The 24206-nt window shown below is 42.8% G+C and overlaps 1 long non-coding RNA gene across 1 annotated transcript in view; it reads right to left on the reverse strand.

Annotated features, from left to right (window-relative positions):
• Positions 1-3433: 3433 nt before the first annotated feature.
• Positions 3434-24206, reverse strand: part of LOC142072122 (uncharacterized) — a 338428-nt gene continuing 317655 nt past the window's right edge. The window contains exon 3 of the long non-coding RNA XR_012668414.1: positions 3434-3663. This is a non-coding gene — a long non-coding RNA (uncharacterized LOC142072122). The remainder of the gene's footprint in view (positions 3664-24206) is intronic.

The raw sequence follows: 24206 nt of genomic DNA on the forward strand, positions 1-24206 counted from the left end.
ACATTAAAGTTTTGATTTCACTCGTCTACACTGGTGTAAATCAGAAACAACTCTGTTAAATTCAGTGGTGTTTGCTCTTTTTCAAAACTGGTGTGAAGAGAGAAATGGGCCCCTAGACTTCCTAAGGAGAAAATAGACCTCAGCCTGTACAATAGAATTTATACATTATATCACAAATTCCTCAGGGCAGGGATTGTCTTCACTGTAAGTCTTACACACTGTTGGTGCTTCACCTCGAGTCATAATAATTTCACAGTGCTTTACTAAGAAAGCCATATAGGATTTCTAAATCCCACACTTAGGATTTTAAAAAAAAGTTTTAAATAATGAAACTTTCCCTCTTTATAATTCATTTCTATTAATTGTACATTATTCCCCCTCCACCTATTCATCAATGAAAGAAGAGTCCTCATCTCCTGTAATAATCTTCAGAATTCCCTATAGTACTTGAATTTTTTCCACACACCAGAGTGAGGGAGGTCTGCTATGTCCCTATAGGAGCAATAGGTATCTTGTACTTGGGTAATTTCACAGAGACAGGCAGCTTGGATATCATCCATACCTTTCTGTAGACTTTTGGTAGGCATTACTAACATTCTGAACAGGATACATCAAAGCTACTCGAGAGAATTGGCAAGTAGCAAAATGGCATAAAACAGTTAGCTATTATTTCCTAAACAATATTCCTCCACAGCCACATAAAAGGCACTTCAGATAAAGAAAAACTGTGAGAGATAAAGGTTTTATATTTCCAAAGAAATGTTTACTGTAATAATTGTTTGTGTTGTTTTTACAGTCTGGCAGCTTCACCCTATAGGCTGAGGATTTACAGTTTCTCTATTACTCACAGCAAAAAAAATTACTTACAAATAAATCTTATATTGCCTGATTTCAAAACTAATTTTAATAGGCAGAGAGCAAAAAGGCACAGGCCTTCTAGGAAGAACAGGGAGTTCTCTCTAATACCGACATGAGATTCTTGCACACATATACACACACCGCTCACATATAATACACCACCTTCTGGGTAGAAATTTTTTTTTTAAAAAAAGAGTATGGATATATCCATTATTTACTTGGAATATACTTTAAACTGCCTTCCCTATTTCATATTTGAATTCAACACAGGAACCAATTCACCCACCAGAAATTCATAATTACTTCTTTATTTGAGCTTTCTGTCCCATATATTGCTTCTTATCACACACGAGTATTTTTCTCCAATTGTACAACATTTACCTTTTTACCATTTGGAGAACAATTATCTTCAGTGAATGTTACTGAATACAAGATGCAGACAACACCAAGCCGAGAGGGGTTGCTAGCACTCTGGAGGACAAGATTAGAATTCAAAATGACCTTGGCAAGTTGGAGCCTTGGTCTGAAATCAACAATATGAAATTCAATGAAGACAAATGTAAAGTACTCTACTTAGGATAGAAAAATCCATGGGCAGCATGTAATGGAGACCCGGGGAGGCTAAGCCTCCCCAAACCTCTGCTAATGTTCCCTGCCATGGCCCCAGGGCCAGGCCACAGAGGGGCTCAGAGCTACCCCAGGCAACCACGGCTTGGGGTTCCTCTGGCTGGCTGAGGCTCAGGGTAGCTCAGGCAGATAGGCTGGGTGCAGCTTGGGTCGGCAGGCAGGGTCTCAGGGCAGCTCGGGTGGGCGGGCAGGCTGGGGCTTGGGACGGCTCGGGCCTGCTTGGCCAGGCCTTCTCTGGCTGCAGTGCGGGATTCCAGGATCCTCTGGCCCCGGTGGGCAAGAGTGAGGGGGTAGCGGGCCGAGTGGGGGCAGGGCTTCAGGCTGAAGAGGCAGGGCAGGGGGCTAGTCTCCATGAACTGGGGGTTCATGTGCCACCCATGAAAAAAAAAAAACAAATATTTGACTCCAAAATGGGGAATAACTAGCTAGGTGGTACTACTGCTGAAGAAAATCTAGGGGTTATAGTGGAACACAAATTGAATATGAATCAGCAATATGATGCAATTGTGAAAACAGTTAATATTCTGGGGTGTATTAACAGGAACATCATATGTAAGACATGGGAGGTAGTTGTCCCAGTCTACCTGGCACTGGTAAGTCCTCAGCTGGAGTACTGTGTCCAATTTTGGGGGCAACACTTCAGGAAAGATGTGAACAAATCAGAGAGAGTCCAGAGGACAGCAACAAAAATGATAAAAGGTCTAGAAAAACTGACCTATGAGGAAAGGTTCAAAAAACCCTGGGCATATTTAGTCTCAAGAAAAGAAGACTCAGGGAGGATGTGGTAACAGTTTGATGCCTGGACCTCAGCAGCCCAGAACTACAATTACAGGGAAAATCCTGCTCAGCCCCAGGAAGGAGTATGTTCAGTTTGGACAGAATATTCAGGGAATTATCTGCAAAGCTCTAGCAAGTCTATACTGACCATGGGCAAAACTGAGATTTTTCAAAGGCTAATAATTTGGCTAAATTTGGATGGATTTTCACAGGGAAAGCAAAAGGCACATCCCTGACACAAAGGCCCCCCTCCCTCTGTTCTCATTACCATATATCAAATCCCTGCTACAGAGCAAAAAAACCAACCCTTATTTTTCCTGTAACTCTGTTCTCTGAAATGGCTGAATCATTTTGACCGAAGCTTAAAAAAAGCCATCATCATCACTCTGAGGCAGACATCTGGCATGTAAAATTTCATCCTAAACCATGGCTAACATTTGGCAAAGTTACAAGCAACTGAAAACAGGGTCCAACAATGGGAAGTGTCACACAACCTTAATAGTGGCACTGCCAGCCGTACCTATAAAACACACCCACACTCAGAGTGTGTGAAGTCATAGACAAGATAAGAGACAATTCCATAAGAATAGGACAACAAACTACTGCAGCCACAACATTTTATGTACAACTATCTGTCTAACATATCTGTTGATTGACTACTAGGAACAAAGACCTAATCCCCTCAAAATTCTCTGACTTAGTTTTCAAGTTGTACTCATACGAAATATTTCCATATATACTGAAGCCACAAATTGCACCAATAGTAGATATCAAAGTCTCTGGCCATCTCTTTTCTTAATACAATACATCCCAAATGGTCTGAGTCACTTTTTTACAACATTTCTGTTTGACATGATCAAGGGTGTATACGCAGCATGACTAAGTCTCAGTCACATGATTTTAGAAAACATTGTATCATGTTTTGTTCATATTTTCTACTAGCACTATCAAAATGGTTCCATACATTACAGAACAGACATTTTTACTCCAATTGTAGCAATCATTTTCATTTCTTGGTTTGGTGTTATGGGGGGAAAATATCTACCTTCATTTTTTGCACTAAGTCTAACATTTTAGCTATGAAGATTTTCTGAGTCCATTTTAAAGGAAATTCTTATTGAAAATAAAGGAGTAAAAGTGGGAAACATTTCAGGTCAACACTTACCTGCTGGCCTCTGCAGATGTGATGGCAATTAATGGAGGAATCCTTAGTGGAAGACTGGTGGGCCTTGGTATAGTCTCCGTATCACTCTGTTTATCCCAGTCTGCTTGCTCCAATTGTCTGAAAGCCAGAGGAGGAAGCTGGACATTGCGGCAGGAAAGTCTCCGCACAAGATAGGGTTCCATTCCTTGGAAAGGGCCTTCGTCTTCAGTGTTGGAGCACAGTGTTTCTTCTGAAATCTATAATCACACACACACACACACAGAGAGATCTTATTTCATAATTCTCTCCTCTTCAGTTCCTTTTTTATAATACAAATTAATTAAAAATCTCTGAGGTAGTCCTAGAACTGTTGGCAAAGGTGTTAAACCGAAAAGAATCTTGTTTGTGGGAAAAGTAGCTAGGTGGGGTAAACTGAAGAAATTTGGATGAATGTAGTGACCAATACAATATTGACAGATGCTTCCTTGCTGTAATAGCAAATGAACAGCTATTTATAGGAAGTAATGTAGGAATTAAACTGGATTGCAGAATACATTATCTATGTAACACAGAGCCCCACTGGTGGTTCACTATCCTGTCAGCAACTCTTGTCAGGCCTGACATACTCACTACACCTAACAGACTGTGGTCATAATCTGTATCTAAAATATGTCATGTAAAGTAGCATATGCGAACTGGTAACATGCTGGTCCCAAAAATCATTGAGTGGTCTATGTACAGGGTGTATACAAAGTTATAAATATGTTTGTGTTCTAGAACATATTTATAACTTTGTATACACCCTGTACATAGACCACTCAGTGATTTATTCAATGTCCTACATTAAAACAACGTAAGGGAACTGTTGTCCCCTTACTAAAACTCAGTGGGTTTTTTTTGGTTGGCTAGCTCCCAATATCAAAAGAAAGTGGAAGGGTCAATGGGAAATCAGGACGCTGAGGCTGACAGTCCCCTGAGGCTGACAGTCCCCAGGAACAATGGGGAGAGGCCAATGCTCCAGGTCAGCCTGAATGACAGGGCAGGCAGGCTAATAAAGGAGTCAGGAGGCCAGGGGGGTCCCGTCCTCCGTGTGAGCTGGATTTGCCTGGGTCAGACAGAGTGGGGCCGAGCTAAGGAGAAAACAGGGGCCCAAGCTGAGCTGGGGAGCAGAGCTGTGCCAGAGAAACAGCCCAGGAAGCAGGTCAGTGCTGGGAGCAGAGTCACAGAAGCCGCCCACAGAGCAGAAACCTGTCCTGGGAGCAGAGCTGCAGCAACCAGATCCAGAGGGGCCAGAGAAGCAGCACAGGGAGCTGGAGACAGAGCAGCAGCAGAGCTGAGGCAGAGCGGAGCTGGAGCTGTCTGGAGCTGGGTGTGGTGAGCAGCTGGGGAGAGCGAGGGGGGACCCTGGGCAGTGAGCCCAGTGCAGGGAGATGCTCCCAGCCAAGAGGCTCTGCAGGCCAGACTTGGAAGGGGATCATAACCCCGATCGGGCGCAGGTGATGCTGGGAAGAAGGGTCCCGCCACCTAAAGCCTGAGAGCATGTGTCCAACCTGCAGCATCCCCGCAGCACAGCCAGGGCCTGAGGAGGAGGCCTGGGGCTATGTCTACACTACCGCAGTAAGTCAACCTACACTACGTAACTCCAGCTACGTGAATAATGTAGCTGGAGTCGACGTACCTTAGGTAGAGTTACCCGCAGGGTCTACACCGCAGGGGGTCGACGGGAGAAACTCTCCTGTTGACTTTACCTTACTCTTCTTGTTGGGAGTAGAGTACAGGGATCAACTGGAGAGCCATCTGCTGTCAATTTGGCAGGTCTTCACAGGACCTGCTAAATCGACAGCTGGTGGATCAATCTCAGAGCGTCGATCCGGACTGTAGTGTAGACCTGCCCTGGGACTTGTGAGGAACAGACTGAATTTCCCTTCCGTTCCAGAGATGCTGGTTGTGATGTCCCTATGCCACAGAGCGGGGTGACGTGTTTTCCTTTAACCTTTCCCATTTTTTCCTTACTTTTTTTAATTGATGCTGTTTAATAAATTGTATTTGCTTTGAACTGTATGAAATTATCAGTGGGTCAGGGAAGCATCCAGTGCAGAGAGAGCACCCCAGAGTGGGGACACCCTAGCCCCTGCCTTAAGTGACCACAACAAGGTTGGGGGTCGAGCCCCCCAGGAATCCTGGGCCCAGCCTTGTTGGTGTTACGAGGACTCTGCCATACAGGACAGTGGAAGGGGAGCCCTTGAGGTCAGGCAGGCCTCTAGGTAAAGGAAGTGGGAGCAAGGACTCAGATCCTTTCATTAGCCTATTTCACCGGGGTAGCGTATAAGCCGGGAAAATTCCCCATGCTTACAAGTGGTCTCATTCCATTTCCCAATGGGCTTGTGTTGGGAACACAAAAAGCATCATCTAAACTTGCACACCTCTTGGCAGTCTCATTGTAAAATTAAAAGGCTGAATTGTCAGAGACTAAATGCCCACTCTATCCTAGGAGTGGCTCCTCAGGTCGGGGTTGAAGTACATTGGCCACGGATTTTGTGGGGGAAACGGACACTGTGCCCACATGTATCTGTTCTGTGTACACAGAGAGGAGCCCCAGGGCTATTAAGACAATGATTTTCTCATTACTCATCTCAGGACTAATATTATTAAACTACAACTGTAGTCATAGCCTAATCAGCAAGTTTTAGTAAAATATTTCTAATTACCATTTAAATCAGAAAATTAATAATTTAAGAAAAATAGCCAATGTAATCGTAAAACAATTAAAAAATATAGGAATTATAATATGGTGTGTATAATATGGAGTGCTCAAAAGTGAATCAACAGTGAAATTAATCACTGTAATACTCCACAAAAGTGTCTAATGTGTTACAGTCATCCAGGGAGAAGTTTAACTTTAGGCTTGGCATTTCTAATGTGTGTTTTTAATGAGGTGGTAAAATAAAAAATGAAAAAGTAAAAAAAAGTTAATTATGGCCTAGAGCTGTGTGAAAGATTTTGCTGCATTTGGTGCCAGATTAAAATGATGTACCTATCACTGTAGGTCTTTTAATCAAGTTCACTATTGACAAAAAGCAGATTTTTTGCCAGTGAAGAAGGAGTTGCAATTCTGAAAACTTCAATAAAAATCCAGGAAAAGAAGCGAAGAATGAATAGAGTGAACTAGTTGTACTGAGAACGTGAATACATTATGCCACTGCCCCTAAAGAGACATCTGTAAAAATGAAAAAGGTAAGTGGCACTGGCATATATGGCACCATCCCAATCTTTAAAAAAAAATGTGTAAGGCTAAAGACTGAAGCAAAAATTTTGAAAGTTAGTGCCTAGAGTGAGAGCACGGAAATTGACGTTTCATTTGAAGGCACTGGAGAATTAATTCAGCAGCTCTGAATATCAGGCCACTGATTTAGGTGCAAGCAATTAGTTATCCAAGTTGGCAAATTTTGGCCTGAATGGATTTACTCACCCCACAGGTATACTAGTAATAAAATGCATTGCTAGAATTTCTTTTTAGTATTATGAAAAGGAATTTTTATAAAAAAGTAGTGTTAGTTCTGCATATTTGTTAAGCTTTTTCAAAACGGCTTTGACATGGCTGACAGCCTATCAGTAAGCACTAATGGTATCAAATTCTAAAGCCATTTTGTAAATTCACCACAGAACCTTAGTATACAATTTTGAAAGTCTATTTTTTTAATGACTTTGGCAAGCTTTAGTTATAAAAGATGGGGATTTTCCATTACAACACACAGCAGAACCCATGTACTCAGAACCAAATAAATGGCATGCCATTGCTTGGGATGCCTGCCAAGGAAGTGATTCAGTGCAATGCATTTCAATTATTCTAAACTGTGGATAAAATGTCACACTTAGTCCATTTGAGTGACACACCTGGTGCTCTCTGCAAACCAATTTGCAGAAACTAACAGGTGAGAATTGATGTTTGCTTGCATGTACTTCCCACTGTGCATTCCTTTGTTCATTTCATGCCACTGTCATGCTCCATGACTGCTGAAAAGCTGATCTTACCTCAGGTTTTTTTGTTTGTTTTTTAAATGCTTTAATGCTACCTATTTTTAAAAGGCAATTAATTAAATAAAAAAGAAACATTTCCCAGTACAATGTATTCCTTTTAGCCTCTGGTTACAAGAAAAATCCCTTAATTTGCCATTTTTGTTTCTATCAAATTGTGTAAGTTAACAGGGCTCAACCAAACAACTCATAATATGTAGTTATTTTTGTGCTTACTTCACTACTTAGGTTATTTTCTCTGAGCCTGAGTGATTAGAAAATATTTGCAGACTTGCCAGGGTGCATCCATTAGGAGGAAAAACAGATTATAAAAGTCAGATGTTTCTTTGGTGCAATCCTGTGTATTTACAAAGAATGTACACCACCTCCTGTTTCCCTGAACACATAGGAACAAACAGGAGACAGCTTCCTTACTCACAATTTCTAGGCTGATTTTCCAGTCAGTACTCTGCGCAAAAGAAGCGCTCTCTCTCAGCTTCCTTGCAGGGTTACACTCACACTGCTTCTCTTGCTCTTCACCCACTTTCTGGTTCTTTTCACCCACACAGGTGCATGTCTCCACTAATCAAGAACCAGTCTCAATGTTTACAATCAATCCCATGGAAACTCTTACCTTCTCTAAGTTAGCTCTTGCTCAGGCTTTTTCATATGGTCCAGCATCTTGGGCAGTGCCTTCTATTTTTCAGCTACCTTAGTTTGCCTGAATGAAAAATGGCTAGCATACCATCAGCTTCAGTGAGATCTGCAACTGCCCACAGATCAAAGGACAGGGTTGCTGGAAGCTACCAACACCTTCCTGTACAACAACCTTTATAGGTTACCCGAAAAGTATTAAATATCTGACATTTATTCCTTTCATTTAAGATACCCAGTTTAATATTCTATATCCAAATCCATCCAATTAGAAGTGGACAGATAGATGAAGGTAACTCTTATTCCTGGTGGGATTCACTGTGCATGGAAGGTACAGTCTTGCCCTGGAGGTGGCATGGAGCTGCCCCTCTTTAGGAGGAGCACAGGAGTAGGGTTGCCAACATTCTAACTGCACAAAACTGAACACCCTTACCCCAGCCCCTTTCCCGCCCTGAGGCCCCTCCCCTGCCCCACCGCTTCTCTGTGGCCCTAGCCCCACTCACTTCAGTCCTCCCCCCTCCATTGCTTGCTCTCCCCCTCCCTCAGTTTCACTCGGCGAGGGCAGTGTTGGATGCGGGAGGGGTGAGGTGCAGGATCTGGGGTGGGGGCAAAAGTTAGGGGTTCAGGGTACAGGAGGGGCTCTGTCCAGGGGCAGGGGTGCAGGAGGGGTGAGGGCTCCAGCTGGGGGTGTGGGATGAGGGGTTTGGGGTCCAGGAGGGGGCTCCAGGCTAGGGCCAAAGGGTTTGGAGTGTGGGAGCAGGATCAGGGCTGGAGCAGGGGATTGAGGTATGGAAGGGGGTACAGGCTCCAGCTGGGGGCATGGGCTATGGAGTGGGGCTGGGGATGAGAGGTTTGGGGTGCAGCAGGTGGCTCAGGCCTGGGGCAGGGAATTGGAGTGCAGGAGAGGGTGCAGGCTCTGGGAGGGAGTTTGGGTGCGGGAGGGCGTTCAGACCTGGGGCAGGGGACTGGGGTGCAGGTGCAGGATCTGGGAGGGAGTTAGGATGCGTGAGGTGATTCCGACCTGGGGCAGGGGTGCAGGCTCCAGCCAGGCGGCACTTACCTCAGGTTGTTCCCAGACAGCAGTGCAGCGAGGCTAAGGCAGGCTCCCTGCCTGCCCAGGCTTCGCACTGCTCCCAGAAGTGGCCACCATGTCCCTCTGGCTCCTCGGCGCAGGGGGCTCTGTGCGCTGCCCGCACCTGCAGGCACTGCCCTCGTAGCTCCCACTGGCTGCGGTCCCTGATCACCTCTGCGTCTAGGGGCTGGACATGCTGGATGCTTCTGGGGGGCTGCGCAGAGCCAGGGCAGGCAGGGAGCCTGCCTTAGCCCCTCTGCATTGCCGACCAGACTTTTAATGGCCCGGTCAGCAGCGCTGACCAGAGCCGCCAAGGTCACTTTTCAACCAGCTGCTCTGGTCGAAAACCGGATACCTGGCAACCCTAAACAGGAGGAATTTGGGAAGGTGACAGCCTGGTGCTCCCTTGCACTCAGCAGTGCTGCATCCTCCACTCTATCTGCACTTCCACTCTGTAGGGTGGTCCAGAGATGGGGACAGACTACAGTCCCAACTCTCCCCAGCTTGCCCTGCCCTCTTTGGACCACCGTATGCCCCTGGGGAGCATGGAGAGACCTGTCTCTGCATGCTCATGAGTGCAGGGACTGCAACTCTGCTTGGCCTTACAAGGCAGGGGAATGACTCCTTATGCCCTTCCTATTGCACAGCCCTGTAAGAGCCAGAAACAATCCAGACCTCTGAGAGGTAAATTCCACTAAATCAAAATAAACATCCTTCCCATATTTCTTTTCTGAATGTATTGTGGGGGAGTATATTGCACACTTTTTGAATCCTTCTCTGAAGTCACAATTATTAATTTCCTCAAGGGCTTTTCTATGGCACTCATGACTATAGTAGCTGACATTATCACAAACATTATTTTTACAACACCTTGTGATATGAAGGGGTATTATTCTCATTTTACGAAGCAGAGAGATTAAGATCAAGAACATAATTTTAGATGCCGAGGAACTGATTATTTGGAGTACATAGCATTATATGGCACTTCATATAGTCAAGCACAGCTCCCATTGACTTCAGTTGCAGCTATGAGTGCTCAGTTCTTCTGCAAATCAGGCTCCAGGGTCTCAAGTTGAGCACACAGAAAGTGAGGAACATATAATCAATGACCATCTCTGAAAAGTTTGTTTGAAGTAACTTACCTAGCATCAAATAGGAACTCTGTGGCAGAGACAGGAATAGAATCCAGTTCTCTGGAGTGGCACTCAACTGACTTAACTATGACACCATCCTTTCCCTTTCTGCAATCCCCTGCCTCATTCACTATACCCTTCCCAGCTTCTGCAGCAAATGAAACAGGGGTCTTACAGACAGTCTCCTTCACTACCCAATCCTGATTCTTCCCCAGAGCTCACGCATCTGTGTATTAAATGAGGCAGGGGTCTCATGGAAAACAAATTACTATGTTATCATGTAATCTTGTAAATTAAACTATATCATAATGTATACAAACAAGAGGGCCAAATAAAGGTTGCAAATGCAACCTTAATTCTGGTATTCTTTAGTTTTTGAGTGCTTGACTTTGCAATCTTTATAATATTAACACAATTTTGTGCGTGTAATTTCCTTGGTTTTTAAAAAATCCAAACAACAACAAAAATTAGAAATTCCCTCATGTGGCATCATACTGATGCCCACATGGGACATCTGCAGCATTGGAGCCCCTTTAGATCCACTGCACAGACCGCTCTGCCATTTAAGCTAACAGAGCAACTGATAGCAACTGTGAGTCAGCGTCAGCTCGGTGGACCAGCACTAGAAGAACGACACACACACTTTGCCAGGGGGTTTCATGGATATTTGCTGGCATTAAAGGAATAGTAACAATCAGGAATTGCTCTTCTGTTATCTGTAGGACCCCGATTCCTATTCCAGGCTCTGGAGGAAAGACTTCTACCCATTTCCCCCAACCTTGACCCCTTCTGCCCCATCCCTTCCAGCCTGTCCCATTCCTCTCTCCATCACCCCTGCCTCCTTTTTCCTAGTCCTACTCTCCCCCTTCCACCCTACTCCTTGTCCCCAGTCTCCTTGCTCAGCCAGTCCCAGTTCCCCACTCCTGGCTCAGGTTGACCTATGTGTCTCTTCCTTCCTCCCGCTCTCCCCCACATAGCTCCCATTCCCAGTCTTCCTATGCAATCTCATCCTCTGCATTCCCTCCCTGACTTCCTGTCCTATTCTCTTTGCATATCCAGGCCCAGCTCTCCCCCAGGACCCCAGCTCCTTCTTAGATCTGTCACCACCGCCCCTCTCACTGGTTCCAAATCCCAGTGTTCTTGTCCAGCTAGTTCCAGTCTTCCTCCTTCCCCCAGCTCCTTGTCTGACCTGGGTGTCAGCTCCCAGCCCCCACCACCCATTTACTTCATTGGCTTCCAGTCTCAGCCTCCCCACTCAGCCTGATCCAGACTTCCCTCCCCACTAGCTCTCAGTACCGGTGTCCATTCCCAGTGTGTCTGACCTAGGGTCAGAGCATGAGTCAGGAACCGAGCCAGGTCAGAAACCAGGAGATCAAGAGTCCAAGAGAGGCTAGAGTGCCGGTGTCAGGCAGGGTCAGGTTACCAGAAGACCAGAATCAGGAGCACATAGCACAGAGGAGGCAGTACTAAACAGGGGAAACCCAGATACATGGACAACTTCCTGTTCCTCTGCTTGGTTTAAATAAAAGCTGGGAACCAACTTGGACCCCCGCAGTGCCACCAGTCAGGTCCCAGGACTGGAGTCCTTTTTAGTGTTGAGCTTGTAGATCTGGCAACTGTTAACACTTACTGGCTCCTAAGAGCACTGTGAACTGCTGTTTGAGACTTATGGCCTCTGACAGTGCTGGTCTCCTTGTCCAATCAGCCCCAGGTTTGTCCTTCCACTTCAAGTCAGCTCCTCATCTCACCCGACAGCTGGTCTCAAGCTACTCTTTTCTCTCACCTTACTCTGGCCTTTGCCCCTGTGCAATCAGATAAGATGGGTTCCTCCTCCACTCTGCCTTGATGCTAGCAAACTGGAAATGAGAGCATAGGTGAGAAAGGAACCAGCTCTCATTTCCAGTGCCCAGATTAAGAAGCTGAGAATAGGCATAACAGGGAAAGTTATTCTGAGTCCCTGTTGTCTGGGCTAGAAGAAGCATGCTCAATTGCTCTGTGGGAATGGTCCATGCAGTGCAATCATAGGTAGGGCCTGTGAGGGGACCCAGCATGCTGAGCCGCTCTGTGAGGGGTGGGTGGGGGGTGTCTGCACAGTCTAGTCAGCAGTAGGAACTCTGAGAGGCTCAAGCATGGATGGAATCTTTGGAGACTGTAGCTGCTAAAATCCAAGATGTCTGTCTGGATATGTACCAACTATGATTTGTCAAAGGCATTTAACTTGGCCAGATTTGGGCAGACTTTCATAGGGAAGACAAAGGCACAACCCTGACACAAATTCAAGACCCAGCTCCAAAGCTTGGGGGTAGTAGGACATTTCAAATAAAAGGTCTCGATTTTTTTAACAAGTACATTTATTCATGTCTAAATACTGGAGACATCATAGCAGAATTTTTATAAGCCTTCTTGATCCATTGCTCACTTTCTACACTCAGCAGCAGAACTTAACAGAACTCTGCATGGCTGAAATAGTTCCAAATCTAGGCAATGGTGGGGAGTTGGCCACTTCTTAATTGTGGGACACAAAAGAAAAAAGTTGCATCCAGTATGATCCAGAGAATAAGGACTGGGAACCACGAGGCTATTGTTCTCTTCTCAGTTCCAACCTACTCCAGTGCCCTGGGTCACTTAACCTCTCTGCTTCCCCCCACCCACCCCTCTGTAAAGTGGGTATACTAATACTTCCCCACCTATGGAAAAGTGCAGGAAATCCAGTCGTGTTATTACTGTAGTCATTTCATAGATTTTAAAATATATACTCCCTTCCCCAGTCCACTCCTACAGTTACTCCACCTCCTCTTACTTTTGTAGATTTTCATACTTTTGTACATTTTTTCCTCCAGAAACATATGTAGAAAAAAATATACCAAATCAACAAACTATAACTGTTTTTTTCTTTTTATAAAAGAGTTACTAAATGACAAATTATCCATATCATTTTCAGGTTATTTTGCAACACAATTTACAATTGTTCATGTGTACTATAGAAATGACAATGATTCATATTTTTTAATCCCACAATAAAATAAAATCTAGCCATTATGTGATTAGATTCTTCTTTCCCTCTTCTTTCCATAAAGCAAACACTCTCAGGAAAATACCCCTTTTATAAAAAACGTGTTCAGAATGAATCAGTTACTATATGTCTCATCACGTAATTGGAAATATTATACAAATTGAACATGAGATTGTATCTCACTGCAGCATTAAAAACCTGTCAGAATCTCACTCTGAAGATTTTTATTAAGTGTTTGTACTCAAAAGGCAGAATTTTTTACTTTTACTTCAAATCAGAGTCATAGCTGTAGCTGTTTTTCCTCGTTCCTGACTCAATCTCAAAACCTTTAGACTGCTTTGCCTTGGAATAAAAGGGCACAGATTTTTATCTGGCACAACTGGGGAGACCATATTTCTTCACATAAGGGAAGTTGGACAGTTACTGTCCAACTGGTAAATTAATCTTTTCAATTGGTTTTGGAATCTTCCACAATGTAGATAAAAGGCAGCCCCAAATGGTTTAATGTGTTAAGAAAATTCCCTACTGATTCCTATTTACCCTTCTCTATCATAATTAGAACTAAGAGGCATTTCTATAACTTAGCATAAAACTATAAGGCTCAGGAGACTTGTGTTCTATTCCCAGTTCTGCCACTGACTTATTGTATGACCTTGGACAAGTTGCTTCACCTCTTCAACTTGAGGAAACTATTTTGACCCTCATGATGGATAACAAAAATTAATTACTGGACTGGAAGTTGGCTGATGCCCAGGGACCAATGAACATGACCTGATTACATTCAATAATGGGCAAACAGAGGACAGCCCTGACCAAATTATATATATATATATATATATATACACACACACACACACACACATATACACATATACACACACTTCGTACATTTAAAAGACCTAATTTCACAAGGCTGGGCAAAATTAGGACCAAAATTTATTGGGGGGAGGGGAGGAGAATTTAGACCGAAAAACTTGAATGAAAATTGGGAGTTCTTTAAAAAGAGTTTATTAGATGGCAAAAAGCAGATGAGACAAAAATTAGGTTATTCAGATTACTGAATTTATATATATCTTTAGATTACAATGTGTTTCCTACTTTTCCTACAGGAAAGAATTTCAACAGGATTGTTTTCTCTACTGCATGTGTAACAAAAGCTCATATGTATAGATTTAAACTTCATGGGTTTTATTCAACCAAAGCTGAATTGGCTATAGTTTGATGACACATTGCCAGTTGCATGAGAGGAGCTCGTTCAGGAACAATCTCAAATCCCATACCATGTGGCGACAAGACTAGACTAAGAACGTGTATACTAAAGAGTTAACATAGTTGCTACTATATTTCAAAATAGTTGCACAAGATTTAGCCAGCTGATGGGAGTGGTTGGAAGTTGATAGACAACAGTCCACCCACAATAGTGCTAGTGTTTTGTACGTTTGACAAGTTTCAGGAGTTCTGCAGTCTTGGAATAGACCAGTTGTAATTGTATGAGAGAAGTCAGGAGAAGAGAAACTGAAAAACTAAAGCCCAAAAGATGAGCAAGTGCTTCTTCAGTCCCTTTTCACAAGAAAAAAAATTAACATGGCACCACATGACTTTTAAAGTGATACAAAGAAATACATCATCGCTTCATAACCCAACTTTACTTAGTCGTATTTTTCTGTTCCTAAATTAATGAGGAAAGTACAAGCAAAAAGGTAAAGCTGAAATCCAAAAGTTTCATATTTGAGTGCCTAAATTTTGGGCACCAATATACATATGTAGTCATTTCAGCAAGGGATCTCATTGGAGGGGTGCTCAGCACCATCACGTCTATTGACTGCTTTGGATGTAGGAGATGCTCAGCAACTCTGATGATCAGGCCACTTATTGACGTGCCTAACTCTGGATTTAGATACCTAATTTCAGATACACAAAAATGAAAAGTCTGACCACATATTTACACATTTAGAAATATACTGTAATTTTAACGGTCTCTGTTTAAAAACAGGCTGCTGAGGCATTCAGTAATTTGTTCCTTGGACAATTCAATGACCAGGTTGTAAAATGAGTCCCTCAGTCTAAGAAATACTATGAGCTGAAGCTTAATGAAGACGTTTCCCCTTTTCACACAAAATTTTGAACAAAAATATTTCACTGTCAATATTTAGAATTTTTGCTGGAAATTTAGAAAATATCAAAATGAAAACTTATTTAAATGTAAATTTTCCTTTTGATTTGACTACAATGTTTCTTTTAATTTTGGTTTATGAAAGCTAACCCAAAAATACAAAAAAAAAGTTTGAAATTTCCCTTAGAAAAAATGTTGTCAAAAACATTTTCTTGTTAAAATTTTCATTTGGCAAAACCCGACTTGTTGGTTGAAAAGTTTTCACCACCTCTAGGACCAGTATGCATGTCAGGTTTTAACAAAGTGGATAAAATGCAAACCGTGAAAAGGGTAAACACTGCAGTCCTGTTCTGGAGTAGTTAAAAACATGCAACTTCCATGGATTTCATTGTGTGGAGTGACTGCAGAACTGGGCTGTCAGACTGAACATCATAGTGGTTTTCAAATTAAGGGAGTTTACATTATATAAATGGAAACTATAATGGAGAACAAAATTTAGTTAGATTATGCAACTAATCTAGCCAAATTAAATGTGAAAGGTAGTCTATATCCCTATAAATATGTCTGTTTGTCTAGGAACTACATGAGACTCAGACCTGAAGAGAGCCCTTTCCCAAAACTATTGTTCAGGAACTCATTACACTCCCACCCTGAACTACAACCCCAATTCCCACTTTGTTCCTCTAGCAGCCAAAGTAACCCCATGTACCCTCTCCCCACCTTTCCAACCACCATCTCATACCAACCCTCAGGTCTTGCCTTATGTTTAGATGCCTGGTAACCTTCTCTGGCATCAGTCCAGTTAAGATGGTCATAAGTATGCTGAAGTCAAATCCAATGACTTTGACTTCAAGTCTACTGCCTCTTTGATGATCACTAAACCAGATAAATATTATGACACACTATCCTAGTCCTCTAGTCAACTTCAGGCAACTCCTGGACACTAGATATGTTCAAGGCAGTACAGTAGAACCTCAGAGGTAGGAACAGCAGAGTTACAAACTGGCTGGTCAACCATACACCTCATTTGGAACCAGAAGTAGGCAATCAGGCAGAAAAAAAAAAGAGAGAGAAGCAAATACAGTACAGTACTGTGTTAAACATAAACTACTAAAAATATAAAGAGAAATTTAAAATTTTTTTGACAAGGTAAAGAAACGGTTTCTGTACTTGTTTAATTTAAATTAAGATGGTTAAAACAGCATTTTTCCTCTGTGAGAGTGATGCGTTGTCATTCAGGATAGGTTGTAGATCCTTGATGATGCACTGGAGAGGTTTTAGTTGGGGCTGAAGGTGATGGCTAGTGGCGTTCTGTTATTTTCTTTGTTGGGCCTGTCCTGTAGTAGGTAACTTCTGGGTATGCTTCGGGCTCTGTCAATCTGTTTCTTCACTTGAGCAGGTGGATACTAAAACCTCTCCAGTGCATCATCAAGGATCTACAACCTATCCTGAAGGACGACCCATCACTCTCACAGATCTTGGGAGACAGGCCAGTCCTTGCTTACAGACAGCCCCCCAACCTGAAGCAAATACGCACCAGCAACCACACACCACAAAACAAAAACACTAACCTAGGAACCTATCCTTGCAGCAAAGCAATTATTGTTTGAATCAGAGCTGAAGTTACAGAAAGCTGTATAAAGACAGTCTGCAATGGAAGTACTTTCATTTTCCTGGGAAACTTTATGAGTACGTTAAAGCAATTAATTCATTAACACCACAGTCTCCAGACTATTATAGGCTATGGCTTCACTGCAAAACAGGTGTGTTTTTACACATTTTTTACCTTCATGTCCTAGCCATGGTAGGCCCAAGGGGGTTGACTTCAATTAGCTGTGTCAAGGTAAAAATAAAACTACCTGTGCCTTATTTTACATTGACATAACTATGTCATTGTAAAAAAAAAAACCCACCTTTTTTTTCCTCCAGTAAAGACACAGCCATAGCAATGATGAGTAAGATGGTGGTTAGCTAAGTGTAGTTTTCACATCTAAAATCATCATGTACCTCAGGATCCTCCATCATATAAGAGATATTGTCCCTTTGTGGATCCATGATGCACACAGCTAACTACACTGAATGCTCTACAAAAAAACTGTTCTCCATTAGTTCTGAAAGGCAGGACATTTTACTAAAGCATGCTGCATTCTTCACCCAAGAAAGGAGGCATGTAAAGTCATTTCCTGAAGTTACTATCTTGCCTGTAGATCATTACAGTTAGCCTCATCCAGTTTTTAAAAGTGTATTCTTATGTTGACATTTGGACCCTGGAGGACAAATAGACTTCAGTGAAAAGATGCTAAAGATTAACTCAGCTGTGAATCTTGCCTGAATCTACTTTACCTGCAATTTTTGAAGCAGAGTTTACAAAACACTTGATTAGGTTTGGTGACTGACTTGAAAAAAAGCAATTCCTTTGCTTATTTATCTTACTGCACGGATGACACATAACACTTCTGTTCCTGTTTGAAGAAGGTAAAAGGTGGAAACCCCATCCCAGGGATGGAGGACCTCTAACACTTCCCAGCTTACAATGGGATGTGTAACTGTAGTGAAGCGATGACTCACCGGTGCAACGCCTCCTGCTGGTCATCCTGGGAATTAGCTCTCCAGCATATGGAGCGCCCTCTGCAGGCTGGTGTCTCACCTGCCACTGGCCCCCATGTCCCTCCTGGACCCCAGTGCCCCTCTACCTTGGGGAGCTGCCCCCTGGCAGTGCCTCCATACTCTGGGTCTCCCCTCCCAAGGGAACCCACAACCCTCTATCCCCTCCTTACCTCAGTAGCTACTGCCAGTCACCATCTAGCCCCTTCTCACTGGGGTAGACTGCAGTCTGTAAATCACTCATCACTGGCAAGGAGGGTTTGGACCAGCTGCCTCTGCCTAACCCCAGGCTACACTTCTGTAGCCTCAGTACCTGCTTTGGGCCTTATCCAAGGCCTCAGCCTGGGGAGTTGCCAGGCTGGAGCTGCCCAGCTCCTCTTACCTTTCCCCAGTGCTGCTCTGCCTCAGATACTCAATCATCTCTCAGGCAGCCAGGTCCTTCTCTCTCTACAGCTAGAGAGAAACTGACTCAGCCCCTGGCTCACAGCCCTTTTATAGGGCCAGCTGTGGCCTGATTGAAGCATGATCCCAGCTGTGGCTGCTTCCCCAGTCAGCCTAGCCTTTTCCCTCAGGAGCGGGGTAACTTCTCTGCTACAGTGACACAAAAATTTCTTGGCAAAGGGTCCCCTGTTCTTTGAAAACAAAGCTGACTGCAGACCTGACAAACTCACTACAACAAATACATCTTACAGGATATTTATCCATAAAGCATAACATGAAAGCTCATAACAAACTTGCCAAGATTCATAATCATGGTGAGGTGTATGTATGGGCAATATTTAAGATCTAATGTATTTATATTGAAAGTATGCTTTATGGACTTGGAGTAGAAATTAGTCTCCAGGAGTAATGTGTCTCAGTGATGACTCATTCAAGCAAGAGGGAGTTGTCACCTCTCCATAGTCAGCCAGTGCAGTAATGTAAGGTTCTATTGTCTACCCTTACCACATCCCGGAACAGTCAATAGAAAACGATCTAAGATAAATGCAAACAACTGAAACCACTTGGAGGTGAAAAGGAACATTATAGCAGGCAGCAGATCACTCTGGCAATGAATAAAGATAAAAGACTATTTCAGTATAACAGAGTGCAGGTAAATGTCCTCTGCATCCTTCCACCGAGGAAACGCCCTAACAAAGAGGGACTTTCATAAACGTTGGGATTCTTGTTCTTGTGAAACTACCCTATTCTACAGTTGACTGAACTTTATTATATAGGAAAGGTAACAATTGATAAGTGTAGACTCAGGTTTGAGTTTTATGATTTTGTTTTGTGTTCTGACCAGCTGTTTCCATCACTTTTACTTCAAGTTAAATCCTCATTCTTTCTTAAATAAACCTACTGCAAAAGTAAAAATAGTGCAGGCAGAAGTCCAGCAGCAAAGTGGGGTCTATCCAGTATACTCCCCTGAATGCAGCATGTAAGATTACTTGCCTTATGGGCAGATGGCATGTATGTTCATTCAGTGCAAGCAAATCATGGCCCTCAGAGACCAAGTACAGGTTCTTGAGACCAGAGTGGCTGAATTGGAGGAGCTAAGGAAGGCAGAGAACGACATACTGGAGAATTTCAGAGACACTATAGAGTGCTCCATCTCGCAGTCTGACAGCCTCTATACTGTTGAGGAGGATGAAAGTCTCATAGAAAGAGAACATCAATCTGGAACAAAGAGAAATGATCCCATAGTTGGAAACCCCCTTCCAGAAGACATCATGGTATCCTCTTGCACTAAGGATACCACTCCAGGGTAGGGGACTAGAGTTATTAGGAATAGACAAGTAATAGTAATGAAAGATTCAATCATTAGAAATATAGATAGTTGGGTTTGTGATGATGGAGAACCACATTGTGTTTTGCCTGCTCGGTGTGAAGGCTGTGGCCCTCTCAAGACATTTAAATAGACTTATGTGTAGTGCCTGGGAAGAACTGGTGATTGTAGTACATGTAGATACCAATGATATAAGGAAAGGTAGGAGAGAAGTCCAGGAGGTAAAATTTAGGCTGCTAGGTAACAGTGATTAAAGTCCAGGATCTCCATGGTAGCATTCTCTGAAATGCTTCCAGCTCCACATTCATGGCCAGTTAGACAGGCAGAACTGCAGGGTCTAAATGCATGGATGAGACAATGATGTTGGGAGGAGGGATTTAGATTTAATAGGAACTGAGGAACCTTTTGGGAAAGGAGGAACCTATATAGGAAGGATGGGCTCCACTGAAACTAAAATGAAACCAGATTGCTGGCATGTAAAATTAAAAAGTTTAAAACACCTCTACAATATAAGGGCTAGGGGAAAACTGACAGGTACAGAGAAGAACACAGTTTGGATAGAGACATCCATTGGGGAGGATTTATTTACTGGGACATAAGAGGATCCACTTTAAGAGGGTAGGATAGAAGTGGATAAAGTACAAGTGGGAACTGACAAGAAACAGTGAAAAGAAAGAGAGTCCCATTCAATTACATCACATGAAGACAAATAACTAAATATTGACAAATGTTATAAGTTGTTTGCAGTTGTAGCCATGCTCATCCTGGAATATTAGAGAGACCCGGTGGGTGAGGTAATATCGTTTATTGGATCAGCTTCTGCTGGTGAAAGAGCCAAGGTTCCAAGCTATACAGAGCTTTTCTTCAGTATAAGTGCTTATATATCAATGCTACAAGTCTAAATACTATGATGAGTAAACCTGAGTGCCTGGTATTAAATGAGGATATGGATATAATAGGCATCACAGAAACTTTGTGGAATTATGATAATAAATGGGACATGATTTTACCAGGATACAAAGTAGTTAGGAATGAGAGAGTAGGTCACGTTGGTGGGAGAGCAGCACTAGATGTGAAAAAGCACAGAGTCAAAGATAGTAAAAAACTTAAATGAATCAAACTGTATCATAGAATCTCTATGGATAGAAATTCCATGCTTGAATAATAGGAGTATAAGAATATGCTGCTGACCACCTGACCAGGATGGTGATGGTGATTGTGCAATGTTCAGGGAGATTAGAGAGGCTACAAAAACAGAACACCCAATAATACTAGGAGATTTCATATTGACTGGGTCCAGGTCAACTCAGGACAAGATGCAGAGATTAAAATTTCTGGACCCCCCATGCTGGACCTGCTTCTTGGAGCAGATAGTCCTGGAATCTACAAGGGGAGATGCAATTCTCAATTTAGTCCTCAGTGGAGCACGGCACCTGGTCCAAACGGTGAATATAGCTGAACCGCTCCATAATAGTGACCATATTTTAGTTAAATTTAACATCCTTGTAGAGAAGAAAATACCAAAGAAGCCCACCATGCGAGCATTTAACCTATAAAAGGGGAACTACACAAAAATGAAGAAGCTAGCTAAATGGACATTAAAAGGAACAGTCACAAGGGTGAAACACCTGAGAGCTGCATGGAAGCTAAAAACACCACATCAGAGGCTCAAACTAAACAAATACCACAAATAAAAATAAAACAGTAAGAGGACGGGGGAAAAAAAGCCACCATGGCTAAGCAATACAGTAAAAGAGGTGGTTAGAGACAAAGAGACATCCTTTAAAAATTGGAAGTCAAATCCTACTAAGGAAAATAGAAAGGAGAATTAACTCTGGCAAGTCAAGTGTAAAAGTATATTAAGCAGGTCAAAAAAATAATTTGAAGGGCAACTAACAAAAGACACAAAACTAATAGCAAAATATATTGTAAGTTCATCAGAAGCAGGAGCCTGCCAAGCAATCAGTGGGGCCTCTGGACAATCAATGTGCTAAAAGACCACCAAAGGAAGACAAGACCATTGCAGGAAGCTAAATGAAATCTCTGAATTGGTCTTCACTTTAGAGAATATGCGGGAAATTACCACACCTAAGCCATTTTGTTTAGACGACAAATCTGAAGTGCCAATAGAGGAGATTTTGGAACAAACTAATGACTGGACCAGATGCTCTTCAAGCAGGAGATCTGAAGGAACTCAAATATGAAAAAGCAGAACTACAAACTTGTAGGTAACCTATCATTTAAATCAGACTCCATTGCAGAAGACTGGAAGATAGCTAATGTAATGCTGATTTTTCAAAAAGACTCCAGAGGTGATCCTGGCAATTACAGGCTGGCAAGCCGAACTTCAGTGCCAGGCAAATTGGTTGAAACTATGATAAAAAACAGAGTCATCAGATGAACATGATAGGTTGGGGAAGAGTCAACACGGCTTTTGTAAAGGAAAATCATACCTCACCGATTTATTAAAACTCTTTGAGGGTGTTAACAAAGGTGATCAGCAGATATAGTGTACTTGGACTTTCAGAAAGCCTTAGGCAAGTTCCCTCACCAAAGGCTCTTAAGCAAAGTAAGCTGTCATAGGATAAGAGGGAAGGTCCTCTCATGGATCAGTAACTGGTTAAAAGTAGGAAACAAAGGGTAGGAATAAATGGTCAGTTTTCACAATGGAAAAAGGTAAATAGCGGGGTCCTCCAAGCATCTGTACTGGGACCTGTGCTGTTCAACATATTAACAAGTGATATAGAAAAGGGAGTAAACAGTGAGGTGGCAAAGTCTGCAGATGAAACAAAATTACTCAGGATAGTTGAGTCCAAAGCAGACTGTGAAGAGTTACAAAGGGATCTCACAAAACTGGGTGAGTGGGCAACAAAATGGCAGATGAAATTCAATTTTGATAAATGCACAGTGACACATATCAGAAATAAACATACAAAGGATGGGGTCTAAATTAGCTGTTACCACTCAAGAAAGATCTGAGTTATTGTGGATAGTTCTCTGAAAAGATGTGTTCAATGTGCAGCAGCAGTAAAAAAAAATAGCTAACGGAATGTTAGGGGGCATTAGGAAATGGACAGATAAGACAGAAAATATCATAATGTCACTATATAAATCCATGGTGTGCCCACATCTTGAATACTCCATGCAGTACTGATTGCCCCATTTTAAAAAAAAAGATATATTAGAATAGGAAAAAGTACAGAGAAGGGCAACAAAAATTTCCATATGAGGAGAGATTAAAAAGACTGGGACTTTTCAATCTACAAAAGAGACAAGTAAGAGGGTATATGATAGAGGTTTATAAAATCATGAAACAACTCTCAGGTCCTGCCTTATGTTTAGATGCCTGGTAGCCTTCTGTGACATCAGCAGAGAAAGTGAAAAGGAGAGTGTGATTTACCCCTTCACATAATACAGGAACCAGGGATCACCCAATGAAATTAATAGGAAGCAGGGTTGTTTTAAATATAAGGAATTTCTTCTTCATACAATGCACAGCCAGCCTATGGGGGAACCCATTGCCAGTGGATGTTGTGAGTCACCCAGGATAATCTGGGTAGATGTGGGGAAGGGAGCACTTATATAATTAAATCAGGATGGTGCACTCACTCCAAATAAAAGGAGTACTTGTGGCACCTTAGAGATAGGGAACCAGAAGTCATCCTTTTTTCTCCTACAGGGCATGCAGGTGACCAAGGACACAGTTCCGCAGATGGTCTGGCAGATGTAAGGGCAAGATCTGATCTAGAGCAGAAGAATCTGCAGCTGGAGGAGCAAAGGCTACTCAGGGAGAAGAGGCAGATGGAGCTGGAATCCAGGCATCCAAGTGAGCAGTCAGAGTTGGAATGACAGAAGTTTGCTGACCAAACTGGCTTATACAAAAGGAGCGGGTTGAGCCATGCCCCTGAGACACATTAGGAAAGACATGAAAATACACCTAATAAGGTGCTAACAGACAAACAGATGTGGGTAGACATCCCTATGATGAACCCCATTACTCTGCTTCAACCCCACATCAATATGGACACTACAAAATATTCTGAACTGCTCCTGTGGGAATATGGGAGGATATTCCTTTTGCTGTGTTATTGGGTAATAAATGCAGTGGGGTTTAGCTGCAGAGCACTTTGATGCAAACCTAGGAGACTCAGTGGCCAAGGGGATGAACTCTCTGCTTACCTTTTCAGGGAAACTGAGCACAGCTGAAGGCTGTGTCAGAATTCTGCTTAGAGAAAGGAAACTGAGGGTGGTAAAAAGGACTGTCAAACTCACAATGCCTGCCAGAGGATGGGAGAAGCACTAGAGGAGTGTGAAACAGCTGCTTGGGGAAATACAGATTGAAAGGATGGGAAAAGGTTCCCCTTGGCTTCTGATTTCAGGGTGGTCCAGCAAGATGGAATTGAACCTGGGGGAGACAGGGGAATAAATA

The sequence above is a fragment of the Caretta caretta genome, chromosome 5, assembly GCF_965140235.1.
Source record: "Caretta caretta isolate rCarCar2 chromosome 5, rCarCar1.hap1, whole genome shotgun sequence".
NCBI lineage: Eukaryota > Metazoa > Chordata > Testudines > Cheloniidae > Caretta > Caretta caretta.